Below are 16614 nucleotides of genomic sequence, written 5' to 3'. Positions count from 1 at the left end.
CGCGGGTGACTGCAAATAGAACACAGGGGAAATGTAAGGAGGTAAGGGGTCGCCATCTCCCTCTTCCATGTCCAGGGGCGGCCCATCGTGACAGTAATGTATCTAAGTAAGATAACGCTGGAACAGATAGAGGTACCGGCGAAGCGGGTGGGCGTATGTGATTCTGCAGCTCTACATGCCAAGAACAGATGCATACTGGTCCGTTTAAGGCATATGAGCTGCAGAATACATACTTGTGGATAGCTTGTATAGCAGTGCTCTCCCAAGGACAGTTTTGTTGATGAGATGTGTTTGGAATGATTTTAATGCCAGAAAGATTACTATTAACTATAGGTGATTGATGTGGAGCACTTTTTGTTGAGGGGTCCACCTGCCCTGAATTGTATGGTTTAGGAGATGGGCTCCCCAGCCAGTGAGCGATGTATCTGTGGAACTGGGTCTAGGAATGGCCGCCCTTTGGAAAGGTTTTGTGTGTTCCACCACTGCAGAGAGCGATGTGTGAGGCTGTTCACCAACACCAGATCTGTAAGTTGACCTTGAGCCTGGTTCCACTGACATGCTAAACATTCTTGTAAAGGGCGCATCTGGAGTCTTGCGTGAGGTACTATGAAAATGCAAGAGGCCATCATTCCTATTAACTGCATAAACACTCGAGCTGGTAGTGAGTGTTGGGGTTGAAATGTTGTTATGAGGGTTTGCCTACTGGCTATTCTGACTGGATTGTGGTATGCAAGGGCTTTGGAAGTGTCTATGGTGGCCCCTAGATACTGCTGTATGTGGTACGGCTGAAGGTGTGACTTGGTGAGGTTTATTGTGAACCCTAAGTCGTGGAGCAGGTGAATTGTTTGGCGAGTGTGAACACACTGGCTGTATGACTTGGCTTTTACCAGCCAGTCGTCCAGGTATGAAAACACATGAATTTGTTGTCTTTGCAAGTGGGCGGCTACTACTGGCAGACACTTTGTGAAGACTCTGGGTGCTGTGGTCACTCCGAATGGGAAGACCTTGAATTGATAGTGCTGACCGTCTACTACAAACCTTAGATATTTCCTGTGAGCAATGTGTATAGGGATATGGAAGTAGGCGTCCTTGAGATCTAGAGTGGCAAGAAAGACTCCTTGTTGAAGCAGTGGGAGGACCTGTTGAAGGGTGACCATGTGAAAGTGGTCTGATTGTATGTAGATATTCAACGGTCTGAGGTCCAGTATTGGTCTGAGAGTACAGTCTTTATTGGGGATGAGAAAATAGAGGGAGTAAACCCCTGTGCCTTGATGGTGAAGGGGAACTGGTTCTATGGCATGCTTTTAAAGAAGTGAGAGAACTTCCTGTTAGAGGAGCGTTAGATGTTCCGTGGACATTGGACGTTGTTTGGGCGGTATGGTTGGGGGAGTTGTGGTAAGTTCCAGGCAGTAACCATACTGGATAATTTGTCTTACCCACCTGTCCGTAATGATGGAGTTCCAGACAGGTAGGAACTGTGAGTGCCTTCCTCCGACTGGAGTGGAATGGTCTGGAGGGAGCAGAGGGAAGTCATTGTTTGATAGTAGGGGAGTTTTGGTTGTTGTTACCTCGGCCTCAACCCTTGTTATTATTTCCTCTGTACCCACCTCTAAAACATCCCTTGTTGGGGAATGGGTGTGTGGGACTTTTGTAGGAGGAGGAAGTAGTCTCTGTGCTAATGTTTTTGGGATGCGCCCCTATAAAAGGAGTGACGAAAGGAACCTCGTGTTGTTTGAGATTGTAAGGCTCCCATAGATTTTGCAGTGTCTGGGTCTTTTTTTCATTTTCTCCAAAGCTGTATCCACAGCTGGGCCAAAAAGGTGTTCTTGATCGAACGGCTGATTTAAGATAGTTGTTTGCACTTCTTGTTTAAAACCAGAAATGCGCAACCATGCATGACTGTGAAGTATGACACTGGTGTTGACAGATCTAGATGTGGTGTCTGCTGCATCGAGGGCACATTTGATGGATGCATTTGCAATTAACTAGCCCTCCTGGACCAGATCGTTGGCCTTGGCTTTGTATTGGTCAGGTAAATGTTGAATAAGATCTTCAAGCTCATCGTAGTGAGCCCTGTCATATCTGACAAGCAGTGCTTGTGCATTAGCTATTCTCCAGTGATTGGCTGCTTGGGAGGCAACTCTTTTGCCTGATGCATCTAGCAGTTTAGACTCTTTGTCTGGAGGTGGAGCATCACCAGAGGTTTGGGAATTAGCACGTTTTCTTGCATTGGACACTACCAAAGAATCTAAAGGGAGTTTTCCTTTAATGTAGATTGGATCATTAGGGGCAGGCTTATATTTTTTATCAATCAGAGGATTGAGAATCCTGGTCCTGACAGGGTATTTAAAAATGTCTGGTGCATGTTTTATGACACCTTTGATCATGGGCAATGTATGTATTGTTTTTTGTGACTGAGCAAAAGTATCAAGTCTTTGTCCATGGGGTCTGAATGTAGTTCAACGCCATGATATTGCGCAGCCCTATTAATGATCTGACTAAACCCTATATTGTCATCTGGGGGAGATGGCCTACAGTGGTATGCATCTGGATCAGGAAGGTCTGGAGGATCTGAGGGATTATGGTAATCTTCCCATGTATCCTGTGGTGTAGTAGTGTCATCAACCGGTCCTAGGAAGCTTGTTTCCGGTCCAGGGAAGACATGGCTTGGCAGTTCGGGCTGGACTGTTCCCATGAGGCACAGGGTCAGACTGATTTGCATATGGCCATGTCTGAACTGGGGTGGCAGAGTGGGCTAAAGAACGGTGATGGATTAAACCCAGATCAGTTGACTGGGGGTGAGTGCTTGCAATGTTCAACCATTTCCTTTGGTTTTTGCTAAACCCTATATTGTCATCTGGGGGAGATGGCCTACAGTGGTATGCATCTGGATCAGGAAGGTCTGGAGGATCTGAGGGATTGTGATAATCTTCCCATGTATCCTGTGGTGTAGTAGTGTCATCATCAGGGTCATCTAAGGGATCCTTATCGTGTCCACCCCGTCTCCTAAATCATCCTCATCCTGTGGTGGTAAAGGTGAGTATGGAGAGAGTCTAGGAGAGTGTATAGGAGAGTTTGTAGGAGACAAATGTTTGGTAAGAAGAATAGGAGAAGAGGGTCTTAGGGGGTGAAGTTGCAAACTCTCTTTTCTTTACAGGCACCTCAGAAGAGTGTGAGGTATCTGATTTCCTCTTCTTTGTTGGGAGACTGACAATATGGCCTGTTTTAGGGTCCTCATGTAATGTCTTTTGTTTTGGATCAATAGGATCTGGTCGAAACAGTTCTTCATGCTTTTTGTCTGCTTTCTGTGCCGATTTTTTTCGGTTCCGAACATAGTTTTGAATTGGACTCTGGAGCCGTAGGAGAGGTCTTGTGCTCCTTTGGCTTCGGTGTAGAGTCAGAAATCTTCTTCGGATCCGAAGGTTTTCGATGTTTGTTCAGTTCCGAGGCATTATGGTCTTTCGGTGCCAAAGGATTCGATACCGAGGCCTTTTTGGTCAGAACGGGAATAGGGTGTATCCCTGATTTCGGTACCGAAGGTGTTTTATGGGTACTAATATGCAGCTTGCTCGGTCCCGAGCTGCCGGAAGGCTTTTCCTTTGTATTCAGAGGCGGGGCTTCTGAAGTTTTTCCTCGGTCTCGACTAAGGCCTTCAGGCAAAGTTTTGACCGGAGCCTTCTGTTTATCTGATGGGGCATGGGCATGGATGTTTGTACTCACTAGTTGACCTGGAAAGATGAGTCATCAGCTTCGGAGACTATGTCGAGCTCCTCCGAATCCTCTGCCTCTGGAACATCGGGGCCTTCGTAGAAGATGTTGTGTGGCGCCGGTGTAACCTGTTGAGCCATAACGTGTCGTCGATCCCGGCGATCACTGATAGTCTTTTTGAATCGAAAAGAGGCGCAGGCCTGGCAATACTTTTCCTCGTGTTCTGATGAGAGGAAAAGGTTGCAGACCTTGTGGTGGTCACTGTGTGGAAATTTAGCTCCACACTGGGGGCATTTTTTAAATGGCGCCCTTTCCATTAGCCGTAGGCCTGAATGGTGCTGATAGGCACAGTGGCCCGCGTCGACGACTGTAATCGAGGATTTCGAAAATTAGCGCGTCAAAGGGCACGCGAACAAAACAATACCATTGAGTGGTGATGGGTTGCGCGTCGAAAACTGCTACTCAGGGTCTGAGCCCATTATGCGGAGATCGGTCACCCTTCCCTCTCCCTGCCTACGGAATCTCTTCCAGCAGGCCTTCCCTTCCCGAACCAGTCCCGGATACGGCCACCTCGGGTAGCCACGCTCCTCCAGGAGCGCGGCTGGTCAGCTGGTGATGCTGGATAGGGTCCGGCTCCCTGCTCTGCCGGATCTCGGCGTCCCGTTGCTTCGGACGACGTCTTCTCCCCGCTCTCCACTACCGGCGTAACAGGTCGCGTCGTATACCCGCTGCTCCTCCACTCCGGATAGTCTTGGTAGGAACTCCCTCCTGATTCAGACTCACAACAGACTTCTTTCCGCACAGGTCCCGTTAAAAAGCCGGCCTCCTCCGTCACGTCGATACACATTGGAGCATGTGACGGGGTCACATGACATGGGGCAGGCTCCAGGAAGTACGGTGAATTAAAGGGCTCAACACTATCCCCGGTCGCGGGTGACTGCAAATAGAACACAGGGGAAATGTAAGGAGGTAAGGGGTCGCCATCTCCCTCTTCCATGTCCAGGGGCGGCCCATCATGACAGTAATGTATCTAAGTAAGATAACGCTGGAACAGATAGAGGTACCGGCGAAGCGGGTGGGCGTATGTGATTCTGCAGCTCTACATGCCAAGAACAGATGCAAACTGGTCCGTTTAAGGCATATGAGCTGCAGAATACATACTTGTGGATAGCTTGTATAGCAGTGCTCTCCCAAGGACAGTTTTGTTGATGAGATGTGTTTGGAATGATTTTAATGCCAGAAAGATTACTATTAACTATAGGTGATTGATGTGGAGCACTTTTTGTTGAGGGGTCCACCTGCCCTGAATTGTATGGTTTAGGAGATGGGCTCCCCAGCCAGTGAGCGATGTATCTGTGGAACTGGGTCTAGGAACGGCCGCCCTTTGGAAAGGTTTTGTGTGTTCCACCACTGCAGAGAGCGATGTGTGAGGCTGTTCACCAACACCAGATCTGTAAGTTGACCTTGAGCCTGGTTCCACTGACGTGCTAAACATTCTTGTAAAGGGCGCATCTGGAGTCTTGCGTGAGGTACTATGAAAATGCAAGAGGCCATCATTCCTATTAACTGCATAAACACTCGAGCTGGTAGTGAGTGTTGGGGTTGAAATGTTGTTATGAGGGTTTGCCTACTGGCTATTCTGACTGGATTGTGGTATGCAAGGGCTTTGGAAGTGTCTATGGTGGCCCCTAGATACTGCTGTATGTGGTACGGCTGAAGGTGTGACTTGGTGAGGTTTATTGTGAACCCTAAGTCGTGGAGCAGGTGAATTGTTTGGCGAGTGTGAACACACTGGCTGTATGACTTGGCTTTTACCAGCCAGTCGTCCAGGTATGAAAACACATGAATTTGTTGTCTTTGCAAGTGGGCGGCTACTACTGGCAGACACTTTGTGAAGACTCTGGGTGCTGTGGTCACTCCGAATGGGAAGACATTGAATTGATAGTGCTGACCGTCTACTACAAACCTTAGATATTTCCTGTGAGCAATGTGTATAGGAATATGCAAGTAGGCGTCCTTGAGATCTAGAGTGGCAAGAAAGACGCCTTGTTGAAGCAGTGGGAGGACCTGTTGAAGGGTGACCATGTGAAAGTGGTCTGATTGTATGTAGATATTCAACGGTCTGAGGTCCAGTATTGGTCTGAGAGTACAGTCTTTATTGGGGATGAGAAAATAGAGGGAGTAAACCCCTGTGCCTTGATGGTGAAGGGGAACTGGTTCTATGGCATGCTTTTAAAGAAGTGAGAGAACTTCCTGTTAGAGGAGCGTTAGATGTTCCGTGGACATTGGACGTTGTTTGGGCGGTATGGTTGGGGGAGTTGTGGTAAGTTCCAGGCAGTAACCATACTGGATAATTTGTCTTACCCACCTGTCCGTAATGATGGAGTTCCAGACAGGTAGGAACTGTGAGTGCCTTCCTCCGACTGGAGTGGAATGGTCTGGAGGGAGCAGAGGGAAGTCATTGTTTGATAGTAGGGGAGTTTTGGTTGTTGTTACCTCGGCCTCAACCCTTGTTATTATTTCCTCTGTACCCACCTCTAAAATATCCCTTGTTGGGGGATGTTTGTGTGGGACTTTTGTAGGAGGAGGAAGTAGTCTCTGTGCTAATGTTTTTGGGATGCGCCCCTATAAAAGGAGTGACGAAAGGAACCTCGTGTTGTTTGAGATTGTAAGGCTCCCATAGATTTTGCAGTGTCTGGGTCTTTTTTTCATTTTCTCCAAAGCTGTATCCACAGCTGGGCCAAAAAGGTGTTCTTGATCGAACGGCTGATTTAAGATAGTTGTTTGCACTTCTTGTTTAAAACCAGAAATGCGCAACCATGCATGACTGTGAAGTATGACACTGGTGTTGACAGATCTAGATGTGGTGTCTGCTGCATCGAGGGCACATTTGATGGATGCATTTGCAATTAACTAGCCCTCCTGGACCAGATCGTTGGCCTTGGCTTTGTATTGGTCAGGTAAATGTTGAATAAGATCTTCAAGCTCATCGTAGTGAGCCCTGTCATATCTGGCAAGCAGTGCTTGTGCATTAGCTATTCTCCAGTGATTGGCTGCTTGGGAGGCAACTCTTTTGCCTGATGCATCTAGCAGTTTAGACTCTTTGTCTGGAGGTGGAGCATCACCAGAGGTTTGGGAATTAGCACGTTTTCTTGCATTGGACACTACCAAAGAATCTAAAGGGAGTTGTCCTTTAATGTAGATTGAATCATTAGGGGCAGGCTTATATTTTTTATCAATCAGAGGATTGAGAATCCTGGTCCTGACAGGGTATTTAAATATGTCTGGTGCATGTTTTATGACACCTTTGATCATGGGCAATGTATGTATTGTTTTTTGTGACTGAGCAAAAGTATCAAGTCTTTGTCCATGGGGTCTGAATGTAGTTCAACGCCATGATATTGCGCAGCCCTATTAATGATCTGACTAAACCCTATATTGTCATCTGGGGGAGATGGCCTACAGTGGTATGCATCTGGATCAGGAAGGTCTGGAGGATCTGAGGGATTGTGGTAATCTTCCCATGTATCCTGTGGTGTAGTAGTGTCATCAACCGGTCCTAGGAAGCTTGTTTCCGGTCCAGGGAAGACATGGCTTGGCAGTTCGGGCTGGACTGTTCCCATGAGGCACAGGGTCAGACTGATTTGCATATGGCCATGTCTGAACTGGGGTGGCAGAGTGGGCTAAAGAACGGTGATGGATTAAACCCAGATCAGTTGACTGGGGGTGAGTGCTTGCAATGTTCAACCATTTCCTTTGGTTTTTGCTAAACCCTATATTGTCATCTGGGGGAGATGGCCTACAGTGGTATGCATCTGGATCAGGAAGGTCTGGAGGATCTGAGGGATTGTGATACTCTTCCCGTGTATCCTGTGGTGTAGTAGTGTCATCATCAGGGTCATCTAAGGGATCCTTATCGTGTCCACCCCGTCCCCTAAATCATCCTCATCCTGAGGTGGTAAAGGTGAGTATGGAGAGAGTCTAGGAGAGTGTATAGGAGAGTTTGTAGGAGACAAATGTTTGGTAAGAAGAATAGGAGAAGAGGGTCTTAGGGGGTGAAGTTGCAAACTCTCTTTTCTTTACAGGCACCTCAGAAGAGTGTGAGGTATCTGATTTCCTCTTCTTTGTTGGGAGACTGACAATATGGCCTGTTTTAGGGTCCTCATGTAATGTCTTTTGTTTTGGATCAATAGGATCTGGTCGAAACAGTTCTTCATGCTTGTTGTCTCCTTTCTGTGCCGATTTTTTTCGGTTCCGAACATAGTTTTGAATTGGAATCTGGAACCGTAGGAGAGGTCTTGTGCTCCTTTGGCTTCGGTGTAGAGTCAGAAATCTTCTTCGGATCCGAAGGTTTTCGATGTTTGTTCAGTTCCGAGGCATTATGGTCTTTCGGTGCCAAAGGATTCGATACCGAGGCCTTTTTGGTCAGAACGGGAATAGGGTGTATCCCTGATTTCGGTACCGAAGGTGTTTTATGGGTACTAATATGCAGCTTGCTCGGTCCCGAGCTGCCGGAAGGCTTTTCCTTTGTATTCAGAGGCGGGGCTTCTGAAGTTTTTCCTCGGTCTCGACTAAGGCCTTCAGGCAAAGTTTTGACCGGAGCCTTCTGTTTATCTGATGGGGCATGGGCATGGATGTTTGTACTCACTAGTTGACCTGGAAAGATGAGTCATCAGCTTCGGAGACGATGTCGAGCTCCTCCGAATCCTCTGCCTCTGGAACATCGGGGCCTTCGTAGAAGATGTTGTGTGGCGCCGGTGTAACCTGTTGAGCCATAACGTGTCGTCGATCCCGGCGATCACTGATAGTCTTTTTGAATCGAAAAGAGGCGCAGGCCTGGCAATACTTTTCCTCGTGTTCTGATGAGAGGCAAAGGTTGCAGACCTTGTGGTGGTCACTGTGTGGAAATTTAGCTCCACACTGGGGGCATTTTTTAAATGGCGCCCTTTCCATTAGCCGTAGGCCTGAATGGTGCTGATAGGCACAGTGGCCCGCGTCGACGACTGTAATCGAGGATTTCGAAAATTAGCGCGTCAAAGGGCACGCGAACAAAACAATACCATTGAGTGGTGATGGGTTGCGCGTTGAAAACTGCTACTCAGGGTCTGAGCCCATTATGCGGAGATCGGTCACCCTTCCCTCTCCCTGCCTACGGAATCTCTTCCAGCAGGCCTTCCCTTCCCGAACCAGTCCCGGATACGGCCACCTCGGGTAGCCACGCTCCTCCAGGAGCGCGGCTGGTCAGCTGGTGATGCTGGATAGGGTCCGGCTCCCTGCTCTGCCGGATCTCGGCGTCCCGTTGCTTCGGACGACGTCTTCTCCCCGCTCTCCACTACCGCCGTAACAGGTCGCGTCGTATACCCGCTGCTCCTCCACTCCGGATAGTCTTGGTAGGAACTCCCTCCTGATTCAGACTCACAACAGACTTCTTTCCGCACAGGTCCCGTTAAAAAGCCGGCCTCCTCCGTCACGTCGATACACATTGGAGCATGTGACGGGGTCACATGACATGGGGCAGGCTCCAGGAAGTACGGTGAATTAAAGGGCTCAACACTATCCCCGGTCGCGGGTGACTGCAGATAGAACACAGGGGAAATGTAAGGAGGTAAGGGGTCGCCATCTCCCTCTTCCATGTCCAGGAGCGGCCCATCGTGACAGTAATGTATCTAAGTAAGATAACGCTGGAACAGATAGAGGTACCGGCGAAGCGGGTGGGCGTATGTGATTCTGCAGCTCTACATGCCAAGAACAGATGCAAACTGGTCCGTTTAAGGCATATGAGCTGCAGAATACATACTTGTGGATAGCTTGTATAGCAGTGCTCTCCCAAGGACAGTTTTGTTGATGAGATGTGTTTGGAATGATTTTAATGCCAGAAAGATTACTATTAACTATAGGTGATTGATGTGGAGCACTTTTTGTTGAGGGGTCCACCTGCCCTGAATTGTATGGTTTAGGAGATGGGCTCCCCAGCCAGTGAGCGATGTATCTGTGGAACTGGGTCTAGGAACGGCCGCCCTTTGGAAAGGTTTTGTGTGTTCCACCACTGCAGAGAGCGATGTGTGAGGCTGTTCACCAACACCAGATCTGTAAGTTGACCTTGAGCCTGGTTCCACTGACGTGCTAAACATTCTTGTAAAGGGCGCATCTGGAGTCTTGCGTGAGGTACTATGAAAATGCAAGAGGCCATCATTCCTATTAACTGCATAAACACTCGAGCTGGTAGTGAGTGTTGGGGTTGAAATGTTGTTATGAGGGTTTGCCTACTGGCTATTCTGACTGGATTGTGGTATGCAAGGGCTTTGGAAGTGTCTATGGTGGCCCCTAGATACTGCTGTATGTGGTACGGCTGAAGGTGTGACTTGGTGAGGTTTATTGTGAACCCTAAGTCGTGGAGCAGGTGAATTGTTTGGCGAGTGTGAACACACTGGCTGTATGACTTGGCTTTTACCAGCCAGTCGTCCAGGTATGAAAACACATGAATTTGTTGTCTTTGCAAGTGGGCGGCTACTACTGGCAGACACTTTGTGAAGACTCTGGGTGCTGTGGTCACTCCGAATGGGAAGACCTTGAATTGATAGTGCTGACCGTCTACTACAAACCTTAGATATTTCCTGTGAGCAATGTGTATAGGAATATGGAAGTAGGCGTCCTTGAGATCTAGAGTGGCAAGAAAGACGCCTTGTTGAAGCAGTGGGAGGACCTGTTGAAGGGTGACCATGTGAAAGTGGTCTGATTGTATGTAGATATTCAACGGTCTGAGGTCCAGTATTGGTCTGAGAGTACAGTCTTTATTGGGGATGAGAAAATAGAGGGAGTAAACCCCTGTGCCTTGATGGTGAAGGGGAACTGGTTCTATGGCATGCTTTTAAAGAAGTGAGAGAACTTCCTGTTAGAGGAGCGTTAGATGTTCCGTGGACATTGGACGTTGTTTGGGCGGTATGGTTGGGGGAGTTGTGGTAAGTTCCAGGCAGTAACCATACTGGATAATTTGTCTTACCCACCTGTCCGTAATGATGGAGTTCCAGACAGGTAGGAACTGTGAGTGCCTTCCTCCGACTGGAGTGGAATGGTCTGGAGGGAGCAGAGGGAAGTCATTGTTTGATAGTAGGGGAGTTTTGGTTGTTGTTACCTCGGCCTCAACCCTTGTTATTATTTCCTCTGTACCCACCTCTAAAATATCCCTTGTTGGGGGATGTTTGTGTGGGACTTTTGTAGGAGGAGGAAGTAGTCTCTGTGCTAATGTTTTTGGGATGCGCCCCTATAAAAGGAGTGACGAAAGGAACCTCGTGTTGTTTGAGATTGTAAGGCTCCCATAGATTTTGCAGTGTCTGGGTCTTTTTTTCATTTTCTCCAAAGCTGTATCCACAGCTGGGCCAAAAAGGTGTTCTTGATCGAACGGCTGATTTAAGATAGTTGTTTGCACTTCTTGTTTAAAACCAGAAATGCGCAACCATGCATGACTGTGAAGTATGACACTGGTGTTGACAGATCTAGATGTGGTGTCTGCTGCATCGAGGGCACATTTGATGGATGCATTTGCAATTAACTAGCCCTCCTGGACCAGATCGTTGGCCTTGGCTTTGTATTGGTCAGGTAAATGTTGAATAAGATCTTCAAGCACATCGTAGTGAGCCCTGTCATATCTGGCAAGCAGTGCTTGTGCATTAGCTATTCTCCAGTGATTGGCTGCTTGGGTGGCAACTCTTTTGCCTGATGCATCAAGCAGTTTAGACTCTTTGTCTGGAGGTGGAGCATCACCAGAGGTTTGGGAATTAGCACGTTTTCTTGCATTGGACACTACCAAAGAATCTAAAGGGAGCTGTCCTTTAATGTAGATTGGATCATTAGGGGCAGGCTTATATTTTTTATCAATCAGAGGATTGAGAATCCTGGTCCTGACAGGGTATTTAAATATGTCTGGTGCATGTTTTATGACACCTTTGATCATGGGCAATGTATGTATTGTTTTTTGTGACTGAGCAAAAGTATCAAGTCTTTGTCCATGGGGTCTGAATGTAGTTCAACGCCATGATATTGCGCAGCCCTATTAATGATCTGACCAAACCCTATGTTGTCATCTGGGGGAGATGGCCTACAGTGGTATGCATCTGGATCAGGAAGGTCTGGAGGATCTGAGGGATTGTGGTAATCTTCCCATGTATCCTGTGGTGTAGTAGTGTCATCAACCGGTCCTAGGAAGCTTGTTTCCGGTCCAGGGAAGACATGGCTTGGCAGTTCGGGCTGGACTATTCCCATGAGGCACAGGGTCAGACTGATTTGCATATGGCCATGTCTGAACTGGGGTGGCAGAGTGGGCTAAAGAACGGTGATGGATTAAACCCAGATCAGTTGACTGGGGGTGAGTGCTTGCAATGTTCAACACTCCGTCCATCATTTCCTTTGGTTTTTGCTTTGTTCGCCATAAGTTGGCAGGGTATGCTCAGACGTGAGTCCCTTGCTCACTTTGCCACTGGATTCAAGCAAGCCTGGCTGAAGACGGCTGAAATGCCAGAAACCGGTCCTAGGAAGCTTGTTTCCGGTCCAGGGAAGACATGGCTTGGCAGTTCGGGCTGGACTGTTCCCATGAGGCACAGGGTCAGACTGATTTGCATATGACCATGTCTGAACTGGGGTGGCAGAGTGGGCTAAAGAACGGTGATGGATTAAACCCAGATCAGTTGACTGGGGGTGAGTGCTTGCAATGTTCAACACTCCGTCCATCATTTCCTTTGGTTTTTTCTTTGTTCGCCATAAGTTGGCAGGGTATGCTCAGACGTGAGTCCCTTGCTCACTTTGCCACTGGATTCAAGCAAGCCTGGCTGAAGACGGCTGAAATGCCAGAAACCGGTCCTAGGAAGCTTGTTTCCGGTCCAGGGAAGACATGGCTTGGCAGTTCGGGCTGGACTGTTCCCATGAGGCACAGGGTCAGACTGATTTGCATATGGCCATGTCTGAACTGGGGTGGCAGAGTGGGCTAAAGAACGGTGATGGATTAAACCCAGATCAGTTGACTGGGGGTGAGTGCTTGCAATGTTCAACCATTTCCTTTGGTTTTTGCTAAACCCTATATTGTCATCTGGGGGAGATGGCCTACAGTGGTATGCATCTGGATCAGGAAGGTCTGGAGGGTCTGAGGGATTGTGGTAATCTTCCCATGTATCCTGTGGTGTAGTAGTGTCATCATCAGGGTCATCTAAGGGATCCTTATCGTGTCCACCCCGTCCCCTAAATCATCCTCATCCTGTGGTGGTAAAGGTGAGTATGGAGAGAGTCTAGGAGAGTGTATAGGAGAGTTTGTAGGAGACAAATGTTTGGTAAGAAGAATAGGAGAAGAGGGTCTTAGGGGGTGAAGTTCCAAACTCTCTTTTCTTTACAGGCACCTCAGAAGAGTGTGAGGTATCTGATTTCCTCTTCTTTGTTGGGAGACTGACAATATGGCCTGTTTTAGGGTCCTCATGTAATGTCTTTTGTTTTGGATCAATAGGATCTGGTCGAAACAGTTCTTCATGCTTGTTGTCTCCTTTCTGTGCCGATTTTTTTCGGTTCCGAACATAGTTTTGAATTGGACTCTGGAGCCGTAGGAGAGGTCTTGTGCTCCTTTGGCTTCGGTGTAGAGTCAGAAATCTTCTTCGGATCCGAAGGTTTTCGATGTTTGTTCAGTTCCGAGGCATTATGGTCTTTCGGTGCCAAAGGATTCGATACCGAGGCCTTTTTGGGTACTAATATGCAGCTTGCTCGGTCCCGAGCTGCCGGAAGGCTTTTCCTTTGTATTCAGAGGCGGGGCTTCTGAAGTTTTTCCTCGGTCTCGACTAAGGCCTTCAGGCAAAGTTTTGACCGGAGCCTTCTGTTTATCTGATGGGGCATGGGCATGGATGTTTGTACTCACTAGTTGACCTGGAAAGATGAGTCATCAGCTTCGGAGACGATGTAGAGCTCCTCCGAATCCTCTGCCTCTGGAACATCGGGGCCTTCGTCGAAGATGTTGTGTGGCGCCGGTGTAACCTGTTGAGCCATAACGTGTCATCGATCCCGGCGATCACTGATAGTCTTTTTGAATCGAAAAGAGGCGCAGGCCTGGCAATACTTTTCCTCGTGTTCTGATGAGAGGCAAAGGTTGCAGGACCTTGTGGTGGTCACTGTGTGGAAATTTAGCTCCACACTGGGGGCATTTTTTAAATGGCGCCCTTTCCATTAGCCGTAGGCCTGAATGGTGCTGATAGACACAGTGACCCGCGTCGACGACTGTAATCGAGGATTTCGAAAATTAGCGCGTCAAAGGGCACGCGAACAAAACAATACCATTGAGTGGTGATGGGTTGCGCGTCGAAAAGGTTGGAAACACGGTACTGAACGGGAGCGCAGCAAGTCACATCCAAACCCGATGGCAGAAAAAAAGGATGGACTATCGTCCAAGGGAGGAGTCACCTATCTCCTGACTACAAAGACAACAACAAACTGCAAACATCTGAGCCCAACACCAGATGGCGATCTATGCACCAGTATGTATTCTGCAGCTCATATGCCTCGAACATAACATACTTTGGGAGGAAGGTCAAAAGCCATCAACTGCCACCCTCAATCTCCACCCATAGAGGAGCAGAGTTGACAGGTTTGAGTGGCGAACCCTCCCCTGCTGCCGCGACATAAGATTCTCCCAAAGGGGCAGCCTGATTGGAGGATCGATGCTCATCTTCAGAAGCTCTGGATATATAGACTCTCGTTGCTCAGTCCGGAGCCACAAGGATGACTTGTGCCCGGGCGCTCCTGATCTTCTTCTGAACCCTGGGTAGGAGTAGTATGGGTGGAGAGGCGTACAGTAGGCCTGAGCTCCAATCGCGACAAAGCCTGTCGCTGAGCTACAGCCACCTTTGAAACTCCAGCGCGCACTATTGCTGACACGGAGTGTTCTTTTCGGAGGTGAACAAATCTAACCAAGGTTCTCCCCACTGCTGAAAGAGACCTTGCGCCACCTCTGACTGGAGACGTCATTCGTGATCCACTAGGCATCGACAGCTGAGCTAGTCCACCTTGGCGTTCAGAGAACCTGCCAGGCGTTGAACCACCACGGTTATGCCCTGCTGTTCTAGCCATGTCCAGAGACGCGGGCCTCTTGACAAAGGGTCCACTACCCCACCCCGCCCTGCTTGTTGCAGTACCACATGGCGGTGGTGTTGTCCGTGAACACCTGCACTAACTTACTCTTGCCAGAGGGAAGAAATGCTTTCAATGCCAATGGAATCGCTCAAAGCTCCAACACATTTATGTGGAGCCCCGACTCCGCCAGAGACCAGTGTCCCCTGATCTCCACCTCTCACAGATGGCCGCCCCATCCCAGAAGTGACACAGCTGTCACGACTGAGATCTTGCTGGGGAAGGGAGAGGGGATCAGCCGTTGACTCAATCGCAGTACATCAACCACCACTGCAGATCTTTTGCAGTTCCTTCCCAGACCACGTCGGTGAGATTTCCCTGATGCTGTGCCCACTGGAACTTAAAGTCCCACTGCAGAGCCCACATACGCCACCTGGCATATTTTACCAACAGGATGCAGTAGGCCATGAGGCCTAACAGTCTCACCGAAATTCAGGATAGAGGCTGAAACATCCGAATCATAACCTGAACATCCTGGACTCGCTGCTTGGGAAGATAGGCCCAAAACTGCACTGTGTCTAGTACAGAGAACAGCTCTGATGAAAGGGAGCATCAGGGGAAGGAGTCATGTGTGACTTCGGCACGTTTATAGAGGACCCCAGTGAATGCAGGTCTGCCGTACTATGGAGGTGGGAGACGACAGCCTGGGGCGAGTATGCCTTCAACAGTGTCATTGAGGTGGGGAAAACTGAAACACCTAACCTGCGCAGATGAGCTGCGACCACCGCCATCACCTCAGGGAACACCTGAGGGCCACTGGCAAGGCCAAAGGGGAGCACGGTAAACTTAAAGTGCCCGTGGCCTAATTTGAACCGCAGGCAACGTCTGTGGCCCGATAGAATGGGGATGTGAAAATACACATCCTGCAGGTCCAACGCTACCATCTAGCCTTCTTGGTCTAATGTAGACAAGGACGAGACATGAGCTAGAGTAAGCATCTTATACTTCTTCTCGAGGAATAGATTGACAGTCCGAAGATCTAAAACAGGTCGCAACCGCTTGTTCTTCTTCAGAATCAGAAAGTAGCGGGAATAACCATGTAGGAAAGTACGATCTGCTTTCATGGTTACCCCCACTTTTTGCTGGTGTTACTCTGTTTTTCTGACTAGTCTGTCTGGGATCCTGGTAATCAGGATCCCAGTCACTGTGCTCTCTCCCTAATTTGGACGATAGTAAGTACTTTGTTGCCTTCCCAATTGGCTACTGATGTACCCTTCTCATTCCCTAGAATATGGTACTGAGGTACCCAGGGCATAGGTACACCAGAGGTTTCCTATGGGCTACAGCATGAATTATGCCACCCATGAGAGTCCACTCAACCTGTGACTACACGCCTGCCATTGCAGCCAAGTTCCCTCATATCTGAGGTAACTGCACTTAAAACCTATAAGTCACTTCTAAAGTAGGCCTTTCAATTCTGAAGGCAGGATACTTGGTTATAAGTGTGAGGGTGCCCGGCATAAGCAGGACCGCCCCTACAAACCTAGGAGTCGAGTCTCCCGGCTTTGTAAGTGCGGTCAGCCATTTTAGACATATAGTGGAGATCAAGTCAATTATGAGATGTCTAATTATATAGTGGCTGCACTGAAACTGGTCATATGTGGTATCAAACATGTTGGAATCCTACCCAAACCTCGATTCCAGTGCTGGATGTAGGATCCCATGTACTGGGGGGCTCCCCTAGAGAGCATCCCGTATTCCTGGTACCAGCCTTTCAGGGTCTTACAGCAAGCTAGTGCTGCTGCCAACCAG

This window comes from Triturus cristatus, chromosome 1_1 (assembly GCF_964204655.1).
Source record: "Triturus cristatus chromosome 1_1, aTriCri1.1, whole genome shotgun sequence".
NCBI lineage: Eukaryota > Metazoa > Chordata > Amphibia > Caudata > Salamandridae > Triturus > Triturus cristatus.
Note: the sequence above shows the minus strand (reverse complement) of the source record.